At 34.5% G+C, this 25,909-nt stretch overlaps 1 long non-coding RNA gene across 1 annotated transcript in view; it reads left to right on the plus strand.

Moving 5' to 3' along the window:
* Positions 1–25,909, plus strand: part of LOC133081247 (uncharacterized) — a 256,157-nt gene that overhangs the window by 77,587 nt on the left and 152,661 nt on the right. The window lies entirely within an intron of this gene.

The following is a 25,909-nucleotide window of genomic DNA, read 5'->3' on the forward strand; positions in this document are numbered from 1 at the left end:
ATTTGAGTCACTCATTTGAGGTATTACATCTGTTGAGTGATGGGACAAAATTTCCATCCAATCCTGTTAACCTCCAAAGCCACAGTATAACTATGGAATGACATATGAAACAATACAACATACTGATAATGAATTCTAATTCTGGGCTCAGAATACTTTAATTTATACCCTGGTACTACCACATAATTAAAAGTATCCTGGGAAAGCTACTTAATCTTATACATCAGTTTCTATGAAATGTGGATAATAGCAATGCCTATCTCAAATAGCTGTGAAGACTAAAAGAGATAATACAGGTAGAATGCTTAGCACACAGCCTGCCTCAAATTTATTAATTTAATATACATTCAGTTTTCAAGTCCCATTTATTAAAACCATGCAGATTCAACTTGTGTGTTTCTACAACTAAAATTCCCTTTCTAGTGGATGGCAGAAAGAGGAAACACCAACATTTTGATGATTCAATATTTTTAGAAGGTTTGTAATATATCTGGAAATTCGAAATCAGATTTGAGATTTCAGGCCATTTCAAACCAATTATGTTTTCTTAAAAAAAAAAACAGGGACATTAATTTGAAGAAGTCATACTAATAATCTCTATTCAAATCCAACTCCCAAATCTTTCCTCTTCACTTCATCAAGAGTTATCAAAGTTTCCTAGTTTTTGTCCTAGAAACCTGAGACTCCCATCTTGATTTTTCTTCATTCTGCATTTTCCACAGCTATCAGTGTATTTCACTGATTCTGCCTTCAAAGTACCTCTTAGAGCTATTCACTTTTTCCCACCTCATTATCGTTCAAGTGGACAATTTAAAAAGCTTTTTAACCATTCTTCTTACTAAATGCTTTCCTGACCCTCTGCATTTCTACAAGACTATCAATTGCAAATATAAATCTGATCATATCACAACGCTTTAAATATTATTCAAGGGGCTTCCCTGGTGGCGCAGTGGTTAAGAATCCGCCTGCCAATGCAGGGAACACGGGTTCGAGCCCTGGTCCGGGAAGATCCCACATGCCGCGGAGCAACTAAGCCCATGCACCACAACTACTGAGCCTGCGCTCTAGAGCCCACGAGCCACAGCTACTGAAGCCTGCGCGCCTAGAGCCCGTGCTCCGCAACAAGAGAAGCCAGCGCAGTGAGAAGCCCGCGCACCACAACGAAGAGTAGCCCCCGCTCGCCGCAACTAGAGAAAGCCCGCGTGCAGCAACGAAGACCCACCGTTTCCAAAAATAAAAAGAAATAAAAATTAAAAAAAATATATTATTCAATATATTACCATTAGTTTGAGCATAAATCCCCAATGTTTTATCATGTGGTGCATTATTAGATACAAGCCCGTGTGCTTTCCAGGAGTCCTTCAACATGGCTTCCCTCTCTCTCTCTCTGTTCCGCTGTCTTCCTTCTGCTAATCATTACCCTTAATTTTTCATATCATCCCTTCACTTGTGTGCTTGATGAAGCCGCAAACTCTGGGGTTTCAGAGCACGATGACAAAACCTGAAAGTGGAGGGATGTGAGTGAGATCTTTGGCTAATGGAAAACAAGAAATGGAAGGGATTTGCACAGATTAACTCTCCCCCAGACCTTTTTTCTTGTCACAAAACTATCCAAGTTTAGTTTCCTTCTTAAATCCTCTGGAGGAAGCCTCACTTTCTGAGAAAACATGTTTACTGAGAGTCCAGCTGTGTCTCTTCTCAGCATTTTATAAAAAATGGGCCAACAATATAAATTATTGCATGTAATTTCTTTGCATTTTTCTTTTCTGTTTGCTTCTGTTTATTTTTCAGCCTCCCACTGGGAGTGCAACTCACGAGTAAGCTCTCAGAATTTTAATCCTTACTTCGGATTCTATGACTGTGGACAAGGGCTCCAGCATATATTCCATAAATGCCTGAAAGATAGATTTCCAGCCTGACACTACCACATTGTCCCCTGACCTGGACCTTGAAGACTAGGTGCAGGCACTCTTGTTTCTCATTGGTATATGAAAATATAACAAGTTTTTTCTTGTCTCAGCCCGTAACAAAAGTCAATCCTTTTCCTAAGATGCTCTTCCTTCACATACCTTGATTCTTGTCTTTCTTCCTTTTTCAGAAAAGCTTTGGCACACTATACAAATCAGATCTGGTACACCTTTAATCTTTCTAACAGCATTCTGTTATTTATGTATCTTTTCACGTTTGAAATTATAAGTTCATTTGCTTTGAAATTATTTTTAATTTTCACCAAACTGTAAGATCTATTAGAGTAGGAACTGTGTTCTTTTCTCTATGCAGAGTCTGATCCTGACTGTGGTATTCATTAAGTTTAACTGTTTTCTAATTAAAAGGATAAATTCCTATAATTACTGGCTTGGTCTCTAATCTACCATGTATAGAGAGACAGAATATATCATTCCACGTACTGAGGCAAATCGCAAATAATGCTGAGCAGAGCTTTTATAAATCCACTAGTTTCAAAGTATTTTAGAAGATGCAGATGTCATAATGAGTATTGCCTTCTTCCATTTGTTTCATGAATAAAAATATTGAGTGGGAATAATGCTTTAAGAGTCATATGCTCAATGACACATGCTTAATAAAATATTGTTTTCTAAAAATCTGAAAGCCTTTGTCAAGTATTTATTGTTATGACAATGTCATTTTATGGATATTCATAACTGGACTTTCCCTTGCATCTCATTAAAACCGACTATTATTGATTACTTAAAATCATCAAACTTTTAGGTAAATATATAAGCAAGATTTAATGTGATTCTTTCTCCCTTAACCCACCTCATCTCCTCAGTTATACTTTTCCTGTGTCTTACCATTTGCATAACTGAAAAATTAGATGTGATGGATAAGGAAATAAGATGATATATCTAGCTTATCTATACAGTGATAAGTAAACTTGGAAAATTTTGAATTGAAGAGATAAAGAAATATTCCTAAAGGCTTATTAATTCAAAAAATGCATTATCTACAAGGTAGATAAGTCAGCCTGGCCTCAGATTTAACTGCAAAATGAAATTTGAGCAGAAAATGAATTATTCTCTACTGAATACTGAAGAGAAAATACTAAAAAAAAAAAAAAGAAAAGAATAAAAACCCATCAGTTGTCATTCAGTTAGGACATTTACAACATGTTAAGCCCTGAAAAAACAACACTAAGACAACCTTGCAGGAAAAAAGCATATGCATGCATATATAAACATATATGTGTGTGTATGTCTATACCAAATAAGTTCTCAAAAAAATGAGAACCGAATAATGGGAAGTCATGGAATTAAAGAACTTATGTTTAGCATGGAAATTACTTAACAATATTGTCCTGTTGCATTTTTCATGGCTACCATGATAACCTAAGTGACAAAAACTTAACTGAAGCTAACCGAAGCAAAACAAAACAAAAAATGGCAAAGGGGATTGACAGATGTAACTGAGATGTTTAGAGAAGTCTTGAGGTGTAAATGAAATTTAGATATATCTAAATTTCACATAAGTTTCCCTTTCCCACTCTCAGCACACAATTTTCAAGTATACATGAGATACTTAGCAAAACTGATCATGTATTGGACCATAAAAAAGCTTCAGTAAAATTTCACAGGTGAAATCATTAAGAATTTATTACCTCAACACCGTGGAATTAAACCAAAAATCAGTAACAAAAGTTAAGGTGTGATTTCAACAAGGAGGCAGGATAAACAAGTCTTATTCAAGCTGTTCAAAAAACATTACTGGTTGGGTAAAATGTGGATAGAATATGTAGTACAATAAAGCAAGAAGTTTTGCTAATGAAGATTAAACAAACTTTAAACAACACTTTTAGAGCAAGATTCCTCAGAATATTTAATAGGCAAATATAAATTGTTAATTTTCAAGTGTGAATAATACACAAATTTAATTATTTGGCCCCAGAGCGGAGCACTTCTTTCCAGGAATAATTATTATCACTCTACACATTGGTGTCCAATGGAATACAACCTGGGCCATTTTGTTCTACTAAAGTTATTATTCCCAAATGTTTTCTTTGTATTTTTGCAGTGTTGTCATAGGATCTGCACATGATTGGAAGAGAGAAAATAATAGGGAGGGGGCTTCTTAGGTGTCCCAAACCCCATGATTCTTTTGTGTTTAAGATAGACAATGTGGAAATATATTTTTTAAAGTCTCATGATAAACTTATTGACCATACTTAATTTGTTGTGGAACCCTAAGCTACGAATAATTTGTTGTGGAACCCTAAGCTACGAAGTAATGTGATTTTAGATATTGATAATTTTTATCATCTACTTGGAGTAAACAGATTGACTTGCTCCAAAATAAGTTTTAAATATTTTTGCAATTTAGTATATTGGCATGTGTTAAAATATATAGTATCAATATTTACTATATACGTGAGACACAAAGAAATGAAAAATGAATATGGAATAAACATTTTCAAAACTTACATTTTATCAGTGTAAATAAAAGTATAATAAAGAGGAATAATTGATACAATTCAAACACAATTGTGAACTACTTACTGATCTCCTTATTGCAATAAAATAACCCTATGATCTCATTGTGAAAGTAACCATATGGAACTGACAAGTCAGCTGACTCTTAACATATTTTGAAATTTCCTGGAAGCTTAGTTAATCAGAGTCATGATTTCCAAATTGCTCCTACAAGCTGACTGCTCAGACTTCCTGAGGTTGAAAGGACATTTTGGCAACAGTTTGCTTTCAGGTAAATGAAACTGTATTACTTAAATCTCTGTACAGAACGTGAAATGTTAAAATGAATTAAGTATTACCCAGTTACTCAAATGTCCTAATTATTTAAACAACATTTTTGGTTAGTTTAACTCCAGACGTATGCCACAGTTTTCTTCCAGTGGAAAAATTCGGTGGGAATTTACCATAAAATATTGTTTCCTCCACGTTCAGTTCAAACGTCACCTCCTCTATCATTCTACTCTTGTAGGCATGGACTTTTCTTCCTGTTGATATGTAGACTACAAAATAACTTTCCAAAAAAAATTCCCTTTCTGTTTAGGTTAACCCTAAACACATGGTAGAAGTAAAGATGTGTGTGTGTGTGTGTGTGTGTGTGTGTGTGTGTGGTGTACAGTGTGTCTTTGTGTGTATTCCTGGTAAAGATGTGCCCATCGGTTCCTGTTCTACGAGTTTGGTTTAACCAGAATATGCATGCATATTAAACGTATCTTCTTTGTAATTCTATAACAGAGACCTCTTTCTCCTGTTGAATGGTATTTTAATATGCTGCTGTGTTCTTTTTCTAATAATTTCTTTATCATATTTGCATTATTTTTATGAGTGAGAGTTGACTGTAGTCATTTATAAGTATTTTAGAAAGTAAAACAAGAGACAATTACATTTTTGTATTATACAAAGTTTATTTTGCAGTGCTTTGACATTCATACAATATTTAGATTATGATTATTAGTCTGTCATTAGGGATTAGATATTTGAAGTATACACAAACTTGAACAAAAATTTTAAGATGTCTGGTTTTTTTCCTAAAAAATGTTATTTATTTCTGTGTTATGTACGTCTTATCTATTTTATGTAGTTCTTACTGGTTTTATGTAGTGTCGTTCTCATATATTTTCTTTGGGTTTCAAGACAATTTTCCAGGACTAATCAATAAAGTAAAGAAGCAAGCTACTGAAATAATACAAAGTACAATAACATTTTTTTTCTGATTAAAATAACACACAAGCACACACACACATTTGGAGGAACATCTTGAAAAATAATTTCCCATCTTTAGCATTATTTTTGGACAGTAAAGATGGTCAGTGAGTATGTTTAGTGTTTATCTATTATAAAATTACTCTTTTAGTTTTGAAATGTGAACATAAGTAAGGTATAATAATGACACGAAAAATGACATTATTATTGTGTGTGTTTATTAAGATTTAAATCCTACAGTGAGGTTAAAACATTGGAAGGTACTAAAACAAAATTGAAACAGATATTGTACTAGATTAGAGGAATTGTGGAACTTATTCTTCGTCCAGAGGTTTTTAATTAGTTCTTGTATTTAAATGTAAACATATTATCGAAAGACTTTTTGTCATGTGTTGAGCAAATTTTGAATCAAAATGTTTTTATAGAGAGTGATTTAACATGATCAGCATGTCATTGATATCGTTAAGGGACTGTTCACTTCCTTTGAGTGAGCATGTCATTTCTCTAGGAGTATTTACTAAATATCACTTGTAAAGAGGTTGGATAGACATAAAATTACTCAATATGCTCATTCAAACATATTGGATAGCAATTAATTCAATATTTTGTAGCATTTTTTGACACAAGTCCAAATATTACTATTTCAATTTGCAAATATTGATAATAAATGTGCAAAAAAATTTAAATGTGTATTTAAAACATATTTGACCAGATCTTATCAGAACAAGAAATATATTCAGTGAAAATTTTAATCAGTCTTCTGTATATTATCATGTCATTTTACCAATGATATGCAGTTATATAATTCAACTCTTTACGTAAGAATGAACTGCAAATCTCCATGTTATTTGTTGTAGTTACTACATTGAATTTTAATTATTTAAATTCTGTCTTGGAGGAATGTCAGCATAGTAACTTGCAAAAGGATGAACATAGCTGGTTATCATTTTTTTATGTGTAGAATATGGACCCATATGATAGATTTTTAAGGTATTGATGACTACTCATGCGAAACAAATTATAAAACTTAGTCCACATTTGCGAATAGGGACAGATCTTCAGATATAACTCTGAAAAATGTATGTATTGTCAACATTTTAAATTTTTTTTCAAAAGTGAGTGGTAAGCATTTAATTTTTTCTTGTTTATGTACTTCTCATTCCAACAATGAACTCTCAGCTAATGCTGATGAAATAAAGTCCTAAATGAGACTCCATAATGAAAAGTTTTCAAGCTCTTTTTGCTTTGCCTCATTTTCCCTTATTTTTTAAATAGTTATGTCATCTATACATGGAAAGGAAGATGAATAGTAATGATTTTCTTGCTAGATCTCCTAATTTTAATTAAAATAGCCTTGAAATATTCTGAGAAGCATCATTTGGTGTTCAGTTTGCTCAGCATTCTGGAAGCATTATATGGCATGTAACATAGTTTCTTTGTATTTGATACAGAAACTCTACAGAATTTGTCTCCTCTTTCCTAGGCATTCTGAACTATCCTATCCAGAGAGGAGGTGTTTTTTTTTTTTTTTTTTTTTTTTTCCCATTTAAGAAAACCAAAGTGAGAGAGATTCCCTAATAAATCTTGAAAAATTATGGCAATTGAAGAAACCACATGGTCCCAAATTTGATCATTGAACCTTAAGTTCTCAATTATAGTTTTTTCCTTCAAGTACTGATTAAAATATCTAAACTATATGGCCTGCTAAGCATCACTTTGCTGAAGAAAAATCCACTTTGTTGAGAAGTATTGTGTGAATAGAGCCTCAAATGTGATATTTCTTGGAAAGGCAGTGTCAAGTAATACTGACACAGTTGGCTGGTAAAGAAACAATGACCTCGTTTTAAATTCATACAATTTATTACTTACATAGACAGTGAAAGCAAGAAGAGCACAGGTGTCAACTCCTAAAGTCTCTTGTTCCATGGGACGACACTGAAACAAGGGTCCATAAGACTGAGACTAGAATGGCAGGCCACCCTGTTGCTGAGGAGCTGATTTCATGCTGCATCTCTGCAGTTTGAAAGCCTGAAGTTATGTACTTTAAGGAAGTGAAGGAGAAAGCCTCCAAGCTCATCAGAACCCAGAGGCAATAAGAAACTGTCTCATGACCAGTCTCCATGATAAATAGGGAGGTGAATGAGAAACGGCCTAGTAGCACCTCATTATAAAACCTCCCGTGTTCTTGCAGTCCAGAACGATCACAGGGCATTCTGCCACAACTTAGACCAACTGTCATTAAGCCTTCCTAGGTGGCCTGTGTAGATACGGGCAAGGTCATCAGGGGACCATGGCAGAGCTCTTGCCCTACCGGAAGACTAGTATTAATGATTTAGACCGTGTTATTAAGTTATCTCTAAGTTGTATGGGTGTGGACACACACATACACACACACACACTAGTGAGAATAACACTCAACGTCATATTCTGAGGTAAACGTTGAAAGTAAATAGTGATTAGTTAAGAGGTTCTGTGGATTCACCTCTTTTTTGGAAAATAAAAGGAAAGAAACCATTGTTTAAATGTCCCTTTCATATTGAAAAAATAATAGTGCAAAATATCTACCTGTTTTTTTAACAGCTGGGCTCACTACAAACTTTGAAAGACTACAGAGAAACAGATTGAGACCTCGCGAAGCTGTAGAACTTCTTACTCATGCATTACACATGGTCTAGTCGTAAGGGACTCAGACATTTTTAACCTAGGTATTTAAGAGGACTAAATTATATATAAACTTACTCCAGATTAAATTTTGAAGTTAAAATAAAACCAAAGCCCACCTGATCAAATATCCTGGTTCAGAGGATATAAAGACTTTGATAATTCAATGAAAATTTACCCCAGAATTCAAGTGCTACTGGATTTCATTCTGTGAGTTGGTCTCTATGTTTTCATATCAGTTAGTTCTTAGTAGATTGATACATATAATGTTATTGGGAGATATTCTCCATCTTTTGACACCTTTTTGTTGACTTTCTTATTTACTTTAATGTTCTAGTATTTGAACTTCCCAAGGGCATGCTTTGCAACTTTTTTGTATCTCCTTTTCTACATTATTTTTAATGTCTTGTGTATTATGGTTATATGTTTACTTTGCCAAAAAATTGTTATTTCCACTTTGGAAAATGTGTTAAAACTTCTAGCTATTCGAAAGTTTTGTGTTTGTGCGTGTGCACCTGTGTGTGTTTTCCCAATCTCTCCTCAAATCAATCTCTTGTTCCTATTTTTCTCTATATCTAATTTATTCAGATTCTGGCAGGCTATGATGATCTGTTCTATTTCTGGTTTATGGCTGTTTTCAATACAGTAAGCTGGTAGCTTTGGATTTCTTAGAAATTAAATTGAAGACTTTGTTTCCATTGGGTTTCAACTTATTGACAAGCATATCATTAGTTTTGCTATAAATTGCTGAAAACTTATAATAGTTTTTAAATTAACAGAACAATTTTCCAGTCAATAATATAGTCTGGAACAGTAAGGGGTGTTGCTGGTATTGAAGTGGTTTAATGGTTGGTTGATGATATAAGATGGGACATTAAAAGAAAATTTTTCCTTGTGTAACTCATTTTATTAGAGTATCCATATTTTTCTTTCATGTGTGCTGTGTCTCTCCTAATGGAAACAGGGAATTCCAATGGAAAGCACATCAGACAAAGGATGGAGTGAAGTATATTCTGTATCAGTTCTGTCACTGACTGGCTATGTTTAAATGTGTTTGCTATTTTGCCAATTTAAATCTTATTAAGATGAAATACTAAAAGCATAGAGAGTTTTGAGATGATTGGGAAGAATAAAGAAAAACATGTTTTTTTCTTATAATTGAGTATCATCTGTGAAAGGCTGCCCATCATGATAATATTAAATTTATTTATGTGATTATTTTATCTTAAAACTATTCATAACAATCATACGAGTCTTAAATGATTTATTTCATAATAAATAATATCTGTTTTCTATGTTATACTTTTATAACATCCTTAAACTCTTTTCTATCTTTAAAGTATTAACCAATTAGGGACTTCCCTGGTGGTCCAGTGGTTAAGACTTCACCTTCCAATGCAGGGGGTACGGGTTCGATCCCTGGCTGGGGAGCTGAGATCCCACCTGCCTCGCGGCAAAAAACCAAAACATAAAACAGGAGCAATATTGTAACAAATTCAATAAGGACTTTAAAAATGGTCCACATCGAAAAAAATATGTTTTAAAATAAATAAAATGTTAACCAGTTAATGAGATATAAGCCACAAATTTGTAGCATGAAATATTAAATTCACCTTCCTTTTAATTCTGTTGGCTCATAACTATCCTTTCAAAGAGTAAGGTTGAAATAGAACTCCAGAATTATTTAAGGACATGATCACCCTGGTTTTCTTTACATAAAAAATGCGAGAATGGAGATCGATGATTACAGTGATTGATTTTCATAAACAACTACTTTTTTATTATAGTAATGAATATGTACCTATTCTTATATTTTTATTAATATTTGTCTTTTTTAAAGGAAGAAGTGTTTTTTTAAACTGTAGAGTAAGAGAATTTTTCTTATATTCTAATGAGTTATGCAATATAATTGTATTTTGAATTATTAACTTTTTCGTACATTGATCAGTGTTTTCCTGTGGTCAGAGCAATATACTTGAAATTTGTATAGTGACTGTACTTAAATGCAGAATGTTTATACTATCTGTGTGGAAAGCAGAAGGTATAATTATTAGATAACAATACCTCTGGGTGCTTGAAGGCACATGGCTGCATCTGGCACAGATATTCTCTTTAGGGATGATATTAGGTCATGATAACTATTATACCCCCATGGCCTGTTATTATTTAAGCTTATTCTTAACCCCTAAAGTCTATTACTGAAAAGTCTATGCTATCACAAGCTATAATATCACTGATTTAATGACATATTTTTTTCTTTTCTTGTTTAATTATATCAAAAGCTATCTGAAGTTGTTTTGGGAGAGTTTGTTACTAGTAAGTAAACTTGAAAATGGAATGATTAAATCTCCCGCTCTGTAGTGGATTTTTCTGTTAACTCCTTTTAGTTCTTCCAGTTTTCGTTTATGGTATATTGATGTTAGGTTCTGGTAGCTTACACATTTAGTATTGCTATAGCTTCCTATAGAACTGTCTCAATTATTATTTGAAATGTTCATTATTTGTATAATTAATTTAGTCTAAAAGTTTACTTTGGTAGTGATGTAGCTTATATCAGCCTTATTTTGGTTAGTATTTGCACATTATACCTTTATCAGTATTTTTACCTTGAAATTTTCAGTGTTTTACATTTGTTATGCCTTCTTGAAGGATTATTTATTTTTCCTCATTTGACAATCTTAGAAATGAAATATTTAGTTTATTTACAAATAGAAAAATTATTGTTGTCTTTAGATGTATATCTGTCACCTCACATTTTGTTTGATAATCAATCTGCCTGTTTTATTTTCACTTTGTTTTAATATTAAATACATATTGTGATTATTATATTACTCTATTAATCTCTTAGCAAACATTTTAGTGTTGCACTGATTATTCCTCAATAATTCTACAGTTTTAGAACACATTAATTCTAGTAAAATCTAGACCACGGGTATGGTGAAACGTTTTTAGATACAACCCCTAAGCCATGATCCATGAAAGAAAGAATTGATCAGCTAGGCTTCCTCAAAATTAAAAAAAAATTGCCTATGTAAAAGACAATGTCAAGAAAATTATAAAGAGAATTTTTCTTCCATAGACTGGAAGAAAATATTTGCAAAAGACTCGTGTAATAACAGACTGTTATCTAAAGGTACATAGAACTCTTAAACTAACAATTAGAAAATTAAAAATCCAATTAAAAAATGGACCAAATACCTTAAAAGACACCTTATCAAAGAAGATATATGAATGGAAAATAAGCATATGGAAAGATGCTCCACATCATATGTCATCAGGGAAACGTAATAAATTAAAATACCTATGAGATATCACCACACAACTATTAAAATGGCCAAAATCCAGAACACTGACAACACCAAATGTTGACAAGGATGTGGAGCAATAGGAACTCTCATTCATTGCTGGCAGGAATGCAAAATGATACAGCCACCTTGAAAGACAGTTTTGTAGGTTCTTACAAAATTAAATGTACTCTTACCATAGGATCCAACAATCACGCTTTCTGGTATTTACCAAAACTTAGGTGCACACGAAAACTTGTACACAGATGTCTCTTGCAGCTTTATTAATAATTGTCAAAAGTTGGAAACAACCAACATGTTCGCCAGTTAAATGATAAAAAATAAAACTGTGGTTTATCCAGACAATAGTATATCAGTTAGTGCCAAGAAAAAAATTAGCTATCAAGCCATGAAAAGACATGGGGGATACTTAAATGTATATTACTAAGTTAAAGAAATCAGTCAGAAAATTCTGTGTAGTGTATAATTCCAACTATAGGACATTGTGGAAAAAACAAAATGTGGAGAAAATAAAAAGATCTGTGGTTGCTAGGGCTTAGGGAAGAGGGAGGGATGAATCGGTGGAATACAGAGGGTTTTTAGGACAATGAAACTAATATGCATGAAACTAGAATGATGGGTACATTTCATTATATATTAGTCTAAACACTTAGGATGTGTAACACCAAGAGTGAACCCTCATGTAAACTGTGAACTTTGAGTGATAAAATATTATATCAATTTTCTTTTACATTTTTTATTGAAGTATAGTTAATTTACAGTGTTGTATTATTTTCAAGTGTATAGCAAAGTGATTCAGATTCTTTTCCATTACAGATTATTAACAGATATTGAGTATAGATCCCTGTGCTATATAATACATCCTTGTTGTTTACCTATTTTATATATAGTAGTGTGCATATGTTAATCCCAAACTCCTAATTTATCCCTCCACCCTCACCCTGCTATCCCCTTTGGTAACCATAAGTTTGTTTTCTGTATATGAGTCTATTTCTGTTTTGTAAATAAGTTGATTTGTATCATTTTTTTAGAGTCCACATATAACTGATATCGTATGATATTTGTCTTTCTCTGTCTGACTTACTTCACTTACTATGATAATCTCTAAGTCCATCCATGTTGCTGCAGGTAGCATTATTTCATTCTTTTTTATGGCTGAGTAATATTCATTGTTTATATGTACCATATCTTCTTTATCCATTCATCTGTTGATGGACATTTAGGTTGCTTCTATGTCTTGACTATGGTACATAGTGCTGCTATGAATATTGGGGTGCATATATCTTTTCAAATTAGAGTTTTTTTCTGGATATATGCCCAGGAATGGGATTGCTAGATCATATGGTAACTCTATTTTTAGTTTTTTAAGGAACCTCCATACTATTCTCCATAGTGGCTGTATCAATTTACATTCCCACCAACAGTGCAAGAGGGTTCCCTTTTCTCCACACCCTCTCCAGCATTTATTGTTCGTAGATTTTTTGATGATAGCCATTCTGACTGGTGTGAGGTGATACCTCATTGTAGTTTTGATTCGCATTTCTCTAATGATTAGTGATGTTAAGCATCCTTTCATGTGTTTGTTGGCAATCTGTATATCTTTTTTGGAGAAATGTCTATTTACATGTTCCACCCATTTTTGGATTGGGTTATTTGTTTTTTTAATATTGAGCTGCATGAGCTGCTTGTATATTTTGGAGATTACTCCTTTGTCAGTTGGTTTGTTTGCAAATATTTTCTCCCATTCTGAGAGTTGTCTTTTCATCTTGTTTATGGTTTCCTTTGCTGTGCAAAAGCTTTGAAGTTTCATTAGGTCCCATTTGTTTAGTTTTGTTTTTATTTCCATTACCCTAGGAGGTAGGCCAAAAAGGATCTTGCTGTGATTTATGTCATAGAGTGTTCTGCCTATGTTTTCCTCTAAGAGTTTGATAGTGTCTGGCCTTACATTTAGGTCTTTAATCCATTTTGAGTTTATTTTTGTGTATGGTGTTAGGAAGTGTTCTAATTTCTCTCTTTTACATGTAGCTGTCCAGTTTTCCCAGCACCACTTATTGAAGAAGCTGTCTTTTCTCCATTGTATATTCTTGCCTCCTTCGTCAAAGATAAGGTGACCATATGTGCATGGGTTTATCTCTGGGCTTTCTGTCCTGTTCCATTGATCTGTATTTCTGTTTTTATGCCAGTGCCGTACTGTCTTGATACTGTAGCTTTGTAGTATAGTCTGAAGTCAGGGAGACTGATTCCTCCAGCTCCGTTTTTCTTTCTCAAGATTGCTTTGGCTCTTTGCAGTCTTTTGTGTTTCTATACAAATTATAAAATTTTTTGTTCTAGTTCTGTGAAAAATACCATTGGTAATTTGATAGGGATTGCACTGAATCTCTAGATTGCCTTCGGTCGGATGGTCATTTTAACAATATTGATCATTCTGATATATCAATTTAACAAATGTATCACTCTGGAGGGGAATGTTGATAATGGAAGAGTCTATGTCTGTGAGTGTGTGTTTGTGTGGAGGGGGGCTTATAGAAAATCTCTCTACATTTCACTCAATCTTGTGGAGAATGTGAAAGTGATATAAAACTTTCAGTCTATTAAGAAAGAAGAGAAAAATCCATACAATCATCCCAATACGTGCACAAAAAGCATTAAAAAAAAAATTCAACAAACTTTCATGATAATTGCTGTTAGCAGACTAGTTATAGAAGAAAATTACCTGAAAATAAGAAAGGCTGCATATGCAAAGCCCACAGCTAACATCATATCCCATGATGAAAAAAATGAAAGCTTTTTCTTAATATCAGGAACAATATATTTGCTTCAGTGCAAGCCTTTCCTGGTGAATATTAATTGAACTGACTCCAATGTGTGTGCTGTTAACCCTAAACTATATACTGTTTGAAATTTTGCTCATAAATTTTGTGATTATAGATTAATATTAACTTTTTTTGGATGTTAATTGACATATGTTTCCTCAAATACAATTTTCTTACTGATGCAAATGTCACTTTTAAAATTAATTCTGCCAAGGAGAAGCTTTTGGCAGCTCTTTAGAAGCATCTTCTCTTCTGCCAAAAAATTGCTTGTAGTTTATAAAAGGAAATAGACAAGGAAAATTAATATTTAAAATGTCATTTTTATCAGGGCATGTGGGCAAAATTTCTGAGAGAATACTCTTAGGCAAATATACATAAGTTCTGCATGTCTAGTAGTTCAATGGGAATGTCCTTGTATCTTTCATATAATATCATGACAAGAGCAATCCTATTAAACTGTCCTGCTGTATTCAAATTTATAACATGATATTGAATATAATCCATCTGAGTGTGCTATAAATTTAATAAAACAAATTTTATTCATTAATAATAAAATCAATTTTATATTGAGGGAGAAGGAATAAAAATACTTATTTTTCTAACCCATGAGACATTTTCAAAGATGATATGATACTCTAAAACAAATTAGATTATTCTAATGCATACTCCTATTAAATACCTTCTATTTTAAAAAAATTCTAGTTTTCCTACTTCCTCCTCCTCAAAAACACTATTTTAAAATCCCAGTGATTTTCTACAGAATATTTGAAAAGTGTTACTGAATCTATCTTCTTATACAAATACTTAACACAGATAAATACTTTTAATAGTTAATTTTACAGAATTTATTATTATCATAATCATCATTATTATTAACTTCCAAAAATGAAGTTTTCATTGGAAATAATTCTGGAAATTTTCAAATATTTTATTGTCAGCATTAATTTTGAAATTATAAAACCTTCCCAAAATCATATAAGGAAATGATTTATATCTCCAAGGAATAGAATTTAATATTTTCAGATTTCTTCATTGGGAATGTAAATGTCAGCATCTTTTCATACTTTTCCCTTAATCATTTCACATATAATCAAGATGTTTAAAAAAATGTCTAAAATAGTATTTAGACTGACATGTAATGAAATATTCTTAGATTCTTGGATATGAATTCAATAGCAATTAAGGGATAGGAAGAGAATTGGAACCAACATACTATGAGGATAGTAGCCTTATATGAACTTCTAGAATAAGAGTTGAAAAATTGTAAAAATGGAAAAAAATAATATAATAATATAAAAAATATTCTCCAACCAACTTAATGAATATCTGTCTATCTATCTATCTCCATGAACTTCTGTTTGAGAAATATACATTTGATAAATATTTGCTTGCTAGCGTGAAATGTGGCTAAGATTATTTGGATGTCAACCATCACTCTGACTGAAAAGATTTAGAATGGAATATGATAGAGACCAAAATCTATAGACACACACAGCTAATTGAGAAATAATAACTAGTTAAATTCTCAAATATGTCAAGGTTGAATATAACAAAACGGCTGTGCAACAAAAGGGGACCATTAGAAGTATGTGGGAAATAAAGAAGAAAATAATTGCCCTCAGAATGCTGTGAATAATGGCCACTGGTGCAAAATATTTACAATAGGAAATATTAAAATAATTTTCTTAATTAAAAGCAAAATCTAAATATGTCAATTGAAAGGGTTCATTTTTATTTTCTTCAACTGCCTGATCCTTCTAAAGTCAGTTGTAATATGTGGTTTGGTATATTAATGCTATTCTCTTTATAAAACCTAAGACTTTTAAAATAATCTATTACTTGTTAATCAATTTGCAGCATCTAATTTATCATATGTAAGGTATTATATACAATAAAGTTTGCTAGAAATTTTTAATATTTTTCTTGTTTATCCATATGTCAATATCATCTCTGTATAACATTGTTTTAGGAGATATAAAATTTTATAGGATAAAGAACTTGAAAAAGTAATCCATAGTAGAAATATATTTTAAGAAGGTTCATCATTACATCCTTTAAATTAAATTAATTAAAAATGATCTTCTGCATTAAACTAAAACATTGTCCATAAGCAAAATAAAACTATAATATTCAGTGAGGCTCAGATAGGGGTCCAGTGAATCCAGGAGTTGGAAAATTTCAAACACTGCAGTCATATTTTATTTACATTGTTGACCAATAATTGATCTATCCAGAATTAACAGTTTTCATAGCTTTGCCCCTCTCTCATTTTATTACAAAAAGCTAGGTCTATGGAGTTAATTGGTGTTATAGACTAAGGTTTATTTTTCTGGATACAGTCACTGTGTCAGTTAGGGTTTGACCAGGAGAGCAGGGCTCCCATGAGTGAAGTGGCCACAGAGATTTATTATGGAATTTCACCTTGCCCAGCTATGGGAGTTGGTGAACAATCTATGGAAAGATGTTGCCTTTCATCTGGGGGTGCATCTAGAGTTACCAGTGTCATCAGGATCTGCTGTTAGTAAGAAAACTGAACCTGAAATCATGAGGTAGCCAGAACACACTGGGAAACATAAGGAGAACCAGAACCCATGAGGTTAGCCTCAGAGGTGACATGTCATCACATGCAACCTTAATCTATGGAGTCACCTGCTTGACTACTTCACCATGGGGTGAAAAGCGTGGCTCGTCCAGGATGTAGAGTGGTTGAGGGAGAACATTCAGTGGGGGAAGAAGGAGCTTTGGGCCTAGGGCACCGCCCCACACCACACACACACACACACACACACACACACACAACCTAGTAGGCGTCACTTTCCTCTGCTGTGCCGTCTTACACCCATTTCTCTTGTGGCTGATTCTACTCCAGAACTTTACAGGGAAAGGAATTGTGGGCATGTAGTAAAAGCTTATTACTTAAGTTGACAAAGGTCAAAACCACCACAGGGAAAGTAATTGCTTAACTTGTTTTCAAAGGCTGTTTTAAGTAATAAAATTTTTTTTACCATATACTTGTCAAGAAAAAAAGAGGATTGTATAGTTGAAGATGCAATATAATGACAATAATTAATTGAATAAAAGACAAAATACTCTCATGATAAAAGCAGGTATAAGATATGGTGGGATGGGGAATGATTTTTATTTTCCTTTCAATATTTTTGTTTTATATCCTCAAATAAGCATATTGAAAATGTATTATGTAGAAAAAGTAAAAAGTGAAATAATGATATTTCGCACTTTAGCAAAAAATGTTACTCAGGCCTCTAGTGCAGAAAATAAAAATAATTTTGCATAAGGATATTTCTTTACTGGTATAATTGATACCATATGTGTGACCTGGTGATTATTCTTAAATTGTTCAGCTTTTTCTTTGACTGTTCTCATGTTTTTCTTTTATTATCAGTTTCTGCATTCATTCAAACATCTCTTTCCAGGAAGTATGTATGACATTGCAAGGAAAGACCTGGCCTAATTCCTATTCTCACTCTGAAGTTTTTTTGCACTAATGCTTTTAAAACTATGGCGGCATTCATCAATGAAAGGCTTTTCATTCTCAAAACTTAGAGTTTGACTTCATTTCAACCTCAGAGTTATTATCTACTAATAGTGCCCCTTCCTTTAGTGCAGTCCATGGAGGTTTAGTGAAGAGACTGTCCAGTGAACACCTCCTGGGGAACATATTCAGGTGGTGACTACTCAGCGCTCTATTCTGGGCTTGTTACCTCTCTGAGTCTTCAGATCCCTACCTTGACCTGGTGGATTGTGTTCGCCAAAGCTCTAGCATCCACACCACATTTAATGCAGACTATTTCTTTTTGTCCCTGGTCTTAAGAAACCACAACAGCAAAATATTATGACCAGCCGCTCATTTCCAGAGTTCCCTGCCTGACCATGGAATCCCATGCTATAAGTTACAGCCCCACTACCAAGGCATCTTCCCTTATTCCGTCATATTTTTGTCTCCACCGCTTAACACTGCCCCAAATATTTCCCCACTTACTTCAATTATTTTGGTCTTTGAACCATTTCTTTCCAGAGCTGAGTTCATACTTCCAGGCTCTGGCTGTGCCGAGAACTGACCCTGTCATTTTCCTGAAGGCAAAGAGAGGGAGTGAGTGTGGATGTTGAGGTGAAAAAGTAAAACCTTAAACAAATGCTCCATTTGTGATTGTCACAGGGTCTTCAGACAAGACTATTCTGCTTGGCCCAGTGGGATTGGGATCCTTCTGCCAGCCAGGGAGTTTCAGGGAATTTTGGTTGTTAAAGATTGCCATACCCTGAGCATAGCATTTTCTTTTTGTTTTTGCGAGACCTGCAAAGTCATAAAAATAGTCACCCACATCATAATCCTTCATAAGTGTCATAACCCTTAAATCAGCAAGTGCAACAACTGCTTGATCTTCTGATGCCTTGACTTCTATCTATGCCCCATACCAGTTCAAAAAGTTGAAAGCTTTAATAACGGGTTATTTTATGGCATGCCATAACTGCACCACTTAAAAAAAGGTGAAGGGGTCTTGTTGCTTCCAGATAGGTGAGATATCCAATCCAAACGCCCATTATGAGTGGTTCACTTTCAGGACCATTCCTGGTACTGTCTTACTCTGGGTTCCCTAGTAAACAGAGCAAAAGAAAAATCTGTATTTGATGTCTGAATACAATCCCAGGTCAACAAAAACAGGAGAGGGAAAGAGAGTGTGTCAGGGAAAGAGGGAAAGTAAATTCAAGGAGGTGTCTTACTAAACTGCTCATAGACTTTCAAAATATTACTAGTTATTCGGATACATAGAGGGGTTTTATGGCTACTGCACCTTATAATCAGCTGTCAGGAAGAAGAAGTGTATGAATTTAACTTTTCAATTCCGATTGTCTCCTTTCTTTCACTAACAAAGTTCACTTCATCATGCATTATTTTTCCTTCTCTTCTATGTTGAGTTATAAGGTCCTTCTGTGCAGATTCTGGGGAAAATGAGGGACTCTGTGTTCTGAGGATTTTCGTGTTATTGGACCCCGGTGTTGGTACTGCCTGGGCTCTGACCAAAGTGGGCACAAAAAAGCCTGAGCCAAAGCCACCCTTATCCCGTGGAGGAGACTAAAATAGCCAGCAGTATTAAATAGGGAACGATACAATCAACCTTCCAAGTGCAGGCACTTCTGAGATGGAAAGGGGTTATTATTAATGACACTAAGTATAATAATTATACTAATGACAGGCATAAACTGGGTTGGGCACACACTATGAGGCACTTACTATTATTATCCACTTCTATAGGTGAGGAAATTGAGTTACAGTATCCTGTTGTATGGAGTGGAATTTGTTGGAAGTACAATAAATATAACCCTCCTTCTCTATCCTATTTAAAAATTGATAGTAAAAGAATAAGTAGATGAAGAATAAGAATGTAACTAATATTGATAAAAGTGATACTCGAGAATTTGGCTTAGACTTGGAATACTCTTGTATTTTAAATACTCGGTGTAAAAATAGTATTCAACTGATTAGATACAAGTCCCATAGGGGTAGAGCCTTTATGGCTAACTGGTAGCATGTTAGAGAGTAGTTAAAAGTGTTTTGTTTTGTTTTTCTTAGTGGTGATCCTAAAGGAGAGTGGTAGATCAATAAGTTGACAAGTCTTGCCAACTTCTTCATCCTAAAGCCACCAGTTGGATGAAAGAGGAGTACATGAGTAGACTGGTAGAATCCAAGAGTCTTAGCTTGAAGCTTCCTCTACATGGAGGGACATATTAGGAAAGAGATCCTCTGAGAAGAGATGTTCAAATTGTTTAACAAAATTATCACATCACAGAAAAGATGCTATAATAGGTTTCCAGGTGTTAATTTTTTTTTGCATATAACAGAATGTGATATAGTCCTATCAGTGGAATTGTTGGACCAAAGTGCATGCATCCTTTTCAAATCTGGGTTCATAATACCAAATGTGCTGTAAAAAGGGTGTGCCCATTTATACTCCTCTTCACACAAGGTAGATATTAAATATATTTTACAGTTACTAGAACACAGACACTGACCACTTAGAACAGATGCTGGTAACAGTTGGAACATATGGTCACACTGGTGCATCCTACTTCAATATCAGCCCGGCACAAACAGTACATGAAAATGACAAATTCCCCCATTCACTTGTCAAGATGGGATAGTATCTAACTTTGATTTGTTGCCAGTTCAATACAGGAAAAATGGTGTATCACTGTTATTTGATTTGCATGTCTTTAATTAGGAATAAGTATGAGAATATTTTAAAATTTCACTCACTATGTACTTTTAAATCTACCATATTTGCTTCATTTGTCCATTTTTCCTCTCATATGTTTCATATATTTAAAATTAATTTATGAGTTTCTGGCAAACTAAAGAACTTAGACTGATATCTTTCATATATGTTACAAATTCTCTTCATACAAATATATTAGTTTTCATGATATTTTTGCTATACCGGATTTTCAAAAAAAAATTTTATTTTACTTAGTCATATCTTTAGTGCATTATTTATTGCTTCTTGGTTTTCTTTTTTTTTTGAAATCTCTTTTCAACCTGATGATTAAAAACCCAAATAGCTTTCTTAGTACTTATATAAAAACATTAGCTAATCCATATAGAATTCATTTTGGTGTAAAGATTAAATTAGTGATCCAACACGTTCTGAAAAGAGCATGTAAGCTACATGTCCCATTACCAGTTATTGAATAATTCATCTCTTTTATCACTAATTTAAAGTAGGTCTTTATCATTTACTAAAGACAAATAGCTCTCAGTATGGACTCATACTTTATTTCTACTCTAACAAATCCCTACAGCCATAATCATGGTTCCCAACAATGTCAATGCATTTACTCATTTGATCTATACTGCAGAAACGAAAGTAGTTTAATTTCTATACCAATACAACTACTCACAACAAATATACTAAGTAAATTTCAAGATTCCTTTGTAGTTATTTTGTCCTAATAATAAATATTCCATTGAGAGTGAACAGTCATAGTGTTGTGTTTTAAAGTTAACTAAATTAGTTCTTCGTATGTGTGGTTATATTTTGAATTTGATATAGGTTTTCTTCTTTTGCTGTCTTAAAGGTTCGTTATAAAGTTTTTACCTTGATTTTAAATTTATTTTACATTTCAGAAAATGTATCTTTTGAACATGGACATCATTAACATGTTAGGTCAAAATTATCTTCTATCCAATTTTACCCACCTTCTTAATAAGCATTTTTACTGATTTCTGATTTATAAATGCTTTCTGTGTCTCTTGTATTTTTTTGCAAAAGTAAACAAATACATTTCAATATGTTTAATTGCTTTTAGTATTCTGCACATTGCTGTTTTTCACTCTCCCTTAGCTGATTCTGCTGATGTAGATCCTTCTTATTATTTCTACTGCTGCACAGAACCTCATTGTGTGGATGTGAACCAAGTCTTCTATACATGGGTGTCTGGGTATTTTCCAATATATTGCCGTTACAGATTCTGCTACAAAATGTTTTTTCAAAAATTTCAAGATATAGCCTTGGATTTATGCCTAGAAGTGGGATATCTGGGTCCAAGGGTCGGTGTGTGTGTAGCTTCATTGGATGTGCTAAATTTCCCTCCGTAGGCGGCCCATGTTGCATTCCTGCAAGCAGCGCGTGAGCGAGCCTCATTCCTCACAGCTGTGCCTCCTTAGTTTGCTCTGAAGCCTTAAGCATTTCTATAATCTACTAGGAGAACAATTTTTATCCTTGGGTACTAGTTTTATTTTGCATTTTTATTATGTGTGAAAGGCCATTTGTGTGAAGTGACTGTTCATGTTCTTTACCGATTTTCTGTATTTTTCTTCTTGATTCTGAAAACATATTTTATATGTTAGGATGTTTGGTTTGGTTTCTGACTTCTTATATCTGGTGCTGCTGTTGAGCAGTCTGATGATGATTGGAATCAAGTAGCTTTCTAGAGGACTGTTTTTTTCTCTGGAAGCGTTACAAATGTGTTAACGTTCTTAAATTTAACTAAAATTTGTCTGCTTCTGTAATTGTCCTTATCTCTTCTTTGGCATTTTTTGAGCCTTTTAAATGGAAATTTAATCTTTATTTAATTCTGGAAAATTTATCACCATGTTTCTTCAAGTACCTTTCTATCTACATTTGTGATGTTTTTCCTTCAAAACTCCTACTCTCTGGTTGCATTTATTTTATATTATGTTTTTCTTTATCTTCTCGAACTGCCTTCAAAAGTATTCCTCTCTCTCATCTTTCTGTTTACTAATTTCTTTGCTGCAAAATTCATTCCAGTGTTTTTCTCAACTATTTTGTCCTTTACTTCAACAAATAAATTTTCTTGTTAATATATCCATAAGTCTTTTTTATTTTCTTGTGTTTTAGTCATATTGCTAATAAATCTCCTTATTTTCTAGGTATTTTTTTTCTGCCTATTTTAAATTCTTGGTGTACATGTTTCACTAATTCTGCTTTCAGTGACGTACCGGGTTCCAATCTGCTTTCTATCTTTTGAGGGGCTGTACTTTTCAGGCAGGGGTCTGCTTGTAGCCCATAAGCTCTTGCACTCCTAGACATGGCAGCTCTCTTTTGTGAGAAAGTAGCTGGGAAGATTTGAAGCCAGGGCTACCATTTATATTGAGTTTAAAGATAAGAGTGTGTTGAAGAAGAAAGATGAGAAGAAGACCCACAGAACAATTTCCCAGGCCCCTGAGATGATTGCTAATCTCTCCCTTTTACAGCCATCCCATTTGCTTCCTCTGTCCCAGGGTTTACCTCAGGGAGAGCAGCTGTCTCAGAAAGGGTAGGGGGTGCCTGTCCCAGTGCGTCTCCTCAGCCCCTCCCTGTTTCCCTCAACTCCTGGCCCTGACGTGGGTAGTATTACACCCCCGTCTGTGGAACATTAGCCCCATTACCTGACCTGAACTGGCCACATATTTCTGCCACAATGAGAAAGACCAAGAGCGGAACTTAGACAAATTTCTCTTGTGTGTCTTCCCACCACTTCCTCAAGCACGTGCTGCCCACTCCCCACGCTGCCCCCAAGGCGATACGGCCTCCAGTGTCCCTGGGTGTTTCTCATTTCTTGGTTTGCTTTCGGAATTCTAGTCTCCCTTGTGTTTTGTCACTTCTTCAGACTGACTTTGGAGAAAAAGGACAGTGGCTCACACTGGTTTATCTTCTTAAAGAAATAGAAGCCACTTCTTATACTTTTGTTTGCTGACTAGTTGACCGTACTTCTGATAGCCACCTACGCCCTATCTGATTACTGATACACTTAGGGATGCAGACCCTCAGATACTAGCCCCGGAAGCGTTCAGTCAGAAGCTCTGGGGCTGTGGTTCAGAGCCTGTGTATTCAAAACTCCCCAGCTGCTCCTGCCGATCAGCTCCACTAGGTAACCAGTTGTCTAAACCGTCTAAGTGAGCAGTTAATTTATTACCCTTCATAAATACATATCTTTTCTTCTTACTGTAAACTACGTTATCAATTTGATAGAAACGACTGTGAGACACACAAACACAGACACATACAACACACACAACATGGATAATTAACACTAATGTGCTGAAAACTATTAATGTCATAGGTCAAGTCTAATACAGAATTCTCTGCTTTGTTCCCCTTTTCTTCAACCCTAAACATTCGGTTGTGGGTTTTGTTGATACATGACTATAGTCCGAATTCCACACTCTTCATTTCTTTCATTTAGTCTACAAATATTTACCACTTACTATATGCCAGGCATTGTTTTAGGTGCTAGGATACAGCAGTGAACAAGATAAAGGCATTACTCTCATGGCACATTCTGCAAGGAAAGGGAGATATGCAGTAAACAAACAAACAGACTTAGGCTACATCAGGTAGTGGTAAGAGCTATGAAGGAACAAAATAGCTAGAGAGTATGAGGTGTGCTATTTTAGACAGGAATGTTAAGGGCGGCCATCATAAGGAAGTGATGTTTTATGGAGAACCTAGAAGAAGTGAGGGCTCCACTCATGCATGCAGGTGGGGAGAGCAGCAGTGAACGGTCGCACAGCTTCTCTTCTCTGCTCCCGACTCCTTTCACGTAAGGACCCCTGTGGAGAAGGTGGTGCACCAGGATAACAGGATAGGGGTGCTCGTGGCCCAGCTGTCCCGGGGCCCATCCTGACCTTTGAGAACCGTGCGGGGAGGGTCAATATCTGAGTATTTGTTAGAGCAGTTCCTGACACCAGGCTGGGAAGCTCTGTTCTGGGTCCTTGTAGCCATGTAAAGGTACAGGAGTTTGTTCTGAACAGGGGGAAAAATACTGGATGCCTTTGTGTTTAGGACTTTAGCTGAAAATTTCTCACCAAGATTACCAAGAATCTCACGGAGCCAGAGTGTTTTTTCAGATCCTGTCTTTTTTCACTTCTCCACATTTCATACTCCTCTTGTCCAACTTTTTTTTTTTGAAAGCTTTGTTCTCCTGTGGAACTACCCTCTCTTGTTCCTCCTCTCTGTGCCCATGACTTTTGACCACTGTCTGTTACTAACTTTTTTTGCTACCCCTTCATTTTTGATGCTCCCCCGGGCTCTGTCTTTAGAGTTCGCTTCTCTTAATACATCATATCCAAATATATGAGTTCGAATACATAGATACGCTAAGGACTTTCTGATTTTTATCTCTAATTCAGATCTCTCTCCTGAGTTAAAAGAATTCTGCATCGGCACTTAAAAATAACATATTCACCTTAAGATCATTAGGTTCAGGCTAAAATTAACAATTCCTTGAAGCAAAGAAAGTGCTCCTCTCTGTGTGTTTCTATCTTTTGGAATAGGACCTTTGACTCAGCACTTTCCCAGGTCACAAACATGTATGACTGTCACCTCTCGTATGCTTCGTACAAATTAGTGACTGTGCTTTCTTGTCTATTCGATCTCTGAAATATTCCTCATGAACCTCCTCCATTTCCTCCATTGTTACATCCATAGTGGAGCCATGATGCTTTCCCTAAAACTCTTTAAAAACAATGGATTCGTATACGATGAACATTAGGTGTATTAAACTTCATATGTGAAAAGAGAAGGAGGGATTGATGGGGAGGACGGCAAAGGGAAGGAGTGAAATACATGGCAGTCATGCCTCCATTTCGGTGGTGAGCATGAAACAGGATTTGGGGTCTGTTTTTTTCAATCTTAGGTCCCAAATGCCTCCCATTATGTATGTATTTTTCATACGGTAGGGACCCGAACCATAAGCTAGCGACTTACATCTGGTACTAAGCAAAACAACAACAACAGCAAAATAATACGAATAAAGCCCCTCTCTCTACTAGCACAGGAAGACAACTTAGCTATTGTTAACTAATTCAACTCTTCAACCGATATTTACTAAGTATGTGATAGTGCCAGACATCATTACAGGCTCTAGAAATGTGGTAGTGAACAACATAGGTAAAATCCCAACTAGCAAAAGCTTTATTTTGCATTTA

The sequence above is a fragment of the Eubalaena glacialis genome, chromosome 20 (genome assembly GCF_028564815.1).
Source record: "Eubalaena glacialis isolate mEubGla1 chromosome 20, mEubGla1.1.hap2.+ XY, whole genome shotgun sequence".
NCBI classification, from domain to species: Eukaryota; Metazoa; Chordata; class Mammalia; order Artiodactyla; family Balaenidae; genus Eubalaena; species Eubalaena glacialis.